Below are 3,996 nucleotides of genomic sequence, written 5' to 3'. Positions count from 1 at the left end.
CCCCCCCCCCCCACCTCAGAATAATATGAATGTTTGCTGTGGTGCCTTCCTCTAACCTGGATGTGTTTCTCAGTGTGTGTGGGCCCTTTGAACTCCAGAACCATGACAAGAAAAACAGAATGTATATTATCTCAAAGCTTTTTATCTTATGTAAACATGTGTAAAGCTTTCTACAGAGGGAACAGAGTCTACATATATATTTGTGTATAAAATTATATTTTGGAATATATTTACCAAGAGCAACCTATTGTCTTGTATGTGTGTTACTGTACTGTGAACTGTGGATATGCTAATACAATACACACGTGTGTGTGACGGGATTTATTCATATAGGCCTCATGGCACGGCTTTCTGACACTTTAACTGATGACAATTAAATATGGAGATACAAAATGATTCACCTTTTTAAAATCTATTTGGTATAGAGTATAAAACAAGTATACTCTTTGATACAAACTAACTTTGACATCATATTTATTTAGATTTGAAGCTATTGTAAGTCATTGTTTATTGTGTCATAACACATGTGAATGTGTAATGTGTGTGTATATATTAAGAGAGAATGGAGGGTGGAAAAAACCCAACTATCTGTTTTTTTGTTTCTGGAAACTCAACTGTTTTTCAAAACACTTTCTTGAGTAGTTGAGCCTCTTGGGAACAATAGAGCTTGTTTGTGTTAGCAGACATGTTGCCAGGTGTGTGCCTAACCTTCAGTTATTCAGTAAATAAACAGCATGAGATGTGGTGCTGTGAACACCCCCATGTCCTGCAGAGAGGGAAGCCTACGATCAGCGCTCATTGTGGGATCTCTGCTTTCTGACATTCCTTTAGTTTTGAGGTTCTCTTATCTACTGTCCATCTCCCATGAGTAATTACCCCCCCCCGCGCTAACTCCAGCTGTTAAGTGGCCGAGCGTCATGTTGTGTCCTGGATCTAATCTTCTCAATTCAGATCATTTTGGAATATTCAATCAAACTGATCATACAGTTCATGAGATTTATTCAAAAATATAAACATGCCCTCATGCTTACTGCCTCAGTGCCTCGTCTCCTTTAAATGATGTTAACCTTAAACGAAACTGAAATCTAAAATATGCTTTGAGGGAAACTTATTTCACATATCGCAAATAAGACATAATTTAATATTACGTATGCAATTTAACTTACATTACGCACTTACTACAACATACTGATGACGTCTGCATTGACTTATTTCAACTTAGATACGCATTTCAACTTGTATAACATCCTTAACTTGGGCAAATAACCTTTGTTACGGAGCAAACTCATTCTGACCTATAACATGATCTTTTACCAAAACCTAACCATGTTTTATGTTTCACTTCACAACGTTAAGCATGTGTTTAAAACTGCCACTGTAATCCGGGGGAAAACATGTTTACCTTGAAAGTAAATGAAAATACAGTTGAGTTGTAGTCAGGCGTCATTTTTAGGAGACAAGGGGGCAATATGACACAATGATGCTGTATCAGATCAAATAGGCGTTATTATGGAAGCAAAAGATGCCTTTCCTATAGGACTTATAGTTACTGCTGAACAACAGCTGTAAGTGGAGCACAAATCCACCATCTAGTTATTGATTGTATTTTGTAACCATTTGACTACCTCATGTCTATGAATGTGTACTTTGTGTTCTACGTGTGTGATGTCATGTGTGTGAATGTTTCGTGCTTATGTTTGAACTCAACAATAGTTAAATAGATGAAACTGCAGTTGGATGGTTCGGGCCCCTTTGTGGTTTTACTGCAGTTTTATTTCTCAAACCATGAAGAGTTTGATCTTTCCCATGATGCCAAAATTGCCTTTTTTTGGGCGTTAGTAAAAATGTGTAAACATTTTCATGGTTTTATTTTGTTTTTTAATTTTTATAATCTGTAAATAAGCATGACATCTGTATACCCATTATGTCCAATAAATCTTCATAACAATGAACCAGACTGCTGTTTGATGGTTCCTCGTCAGTGTGTGAGGGTGCTGCGTAACTGATGTGTAATGATGATGTGTTGGGCCTGAAGTCATGACTCCTCTGGTGAGATCAAAGCGTGATACAGACCATGTGGCTGGAACCTTTGGGGGTTCCTTACCCCCCCCCCGCGCTCGAGAACAGCACTCTCTCCATCTTTGTTTTTGATTAGAGCTCCTTTGGGACCGCTAAAGGTAGCGTGCCTTGCACACTGAAAAAAATGAACCGTTGATTTTAATAAATGTATTATGCCAACAGAAATATTAATAAGATGTTTTTATTTAATAAGAAACCAAGATATTTAGGATCAGAAAGGATTGTATTGATAGGAAAAGCTGCCTTTCACTCAGCATATCCAGGCAGCAGCCTACACACCAACACTGAAACACATGAGCACACACTACAGTTTAAAAAACAGGAATCAAATCTGAGCTGACAGAAATGCTCCGTTTTAGTTTCATAAACACAGTTCAGCTCACACACTATTTGATGAATATATGGATTCACACTTAAAGTATTATCTTACAGAACAGTACAGTTTACAGAGAAGAGATAACATCTGATCCTTTACAACAAACACTATATGATCTTTTTAGATTTACTCAAACTGTAATCCTGATAGTAATCCCCATATTTCAGAAATGCAGTAATCTAATTAAATCTTTTTTTAATGTAACTAAGAGAAAATAGATGCCTTTTTTCTGCTGTATCCTGATTACGTTATCCCGTTCGAAGTAATCCATTACTCCCCAGGCCTGGGTACAGTACAGAGCGAGGGGCCACTTTTCATGCTCGCTCAGCTTTGGGTTGGCCCCTAAAGCCTCTGTGATGTCACATGTCTCTTTTCCCACACCATCATGCTGCGATGCTCTCATCCATCTAATGACTCATATTGATTTTCAAATCATAGACACACTGTAGATCCTGATGTCATTTTTTACACTCCCAGCGTTCCCCCATGGGTACCTGGAACACACAATTGTTGTTTGGCTTTTACACTCTTGCATTTAATCCGTTTAGTCACTGATTGAGCGTCCCCCAGACAATATGCATGATAAATCCAGGATCAAATTAAAGGGAACCTTTGTTTTAGGCTGGGCTAATTCAGACCAGACCTTTGCTCCTAAACATGATTACTTGAATTAAGTTAAGTCAGACGTTCTGGAACGTTCTGGCTGGTTTACAACATCAGAGGGGGTGTGCACATTAACAGGCTGTGTGTACCTTTCCCTCACAGCAACATCTTCCTGTCCCACGGCCCATCACAAAAAAAAAAAAAAAAGAACGTCCTGTGAAGAGCGTGAGCCAGAGAGACAGGCTGAGGATGGCGCTTTGCACAATGACATTAGCTAAAAGAGTAAAAAACAGACCTTTCACACATATCTTAGAAACCAAATACTTGCAGAGATACTAGACGTGTTTCCGTTCAAGAGTCAGGTAAACTTTCAACATTTTTGGGAGACAGAAATGTGAATTAGGCTCATTTGCATCAACTGCTTCAAAGTGAATAATATTAGATGTTGTGTAGTGTTTAGCTTCATCAGAAATTGGCAGTATGAGCTGCTATGTTTTACACATAGCTGAAAAAGAATAGAACAATAATCAAACTAATTGCAAAACAAGCGGAAACTGAAACAAGTGTAACCCGAGAGAAACACATTCAAACCATCAGAATGAAGAATTAAAAGCAGCTTTATGTGTCTTTTCATCAATCATTTGGAATTAGTCATCAGTTCAGCGCGCCTCATATTCCTCTCATTTCAGTTTGAATATGGAGAACATATTAAAGTCGCATTGTGTAATGCATCGACACACGCTCCAATCAAAACCACTGCATCATTTCATCATTCCTTTCTGCAATGCATTGTTTTCCTTGGATTATATGTTTGCCATTCCAAATGATGTTCGACTTGAATTATTCGGCTGCATGAGGAATACTGTTTTATTGAGTTGAACAATTCTTGTGGACTGTAAATGGACATTTATGCAAGCAGAGTGATCTTATATGAGACT

The 3,996-nt window shown here is 38.0% G+C and overlaps 1 protein-coding gene across 1 annotated transcript in view; it reads left to right on the top strand.

Annotated features, from left to right (window-relative positions):
- The window catches only part of tgfbr3 (transforming growth factor, beta receptor III), a 73,205-nt gene extending 71,248 nt beyond the window's left edge, over positions 1 to 1,957 (top strand). Inside the window, exon 16 of the mRNA XM_010785918.1 lies at positions 1 to 1,957. This exon is cut by the window's left edge and continues 1,919 nt beyond it. The gene's annotated coding sequence lies outside the window, so the exon portion shown is untranslated.
- Positions 1,958 to 3,996: the final 2,039 nt, after the last annotated feature.

Source organism: Notothenia coriiceps, unplaced genomic scaffold, assembly GCF_000735185.1.
Source record: "Notothenia coriiceps isolate Sejong01 unplaced genomic scaffold, NC01 NC01_scaffold00028430, whole genome shotgun sequence".
NCBI lineage: Eukaryota > Metazoa > Chordata > Actinopteri > Perciformes > Nototheniidae > Notothenia > Notothenia coriiceps.
The sequence above is the reverse complement of the archived record's forward strand: the minus strand, read 5'-3'. Positions and strand labels throughout refer to the sequence as shown.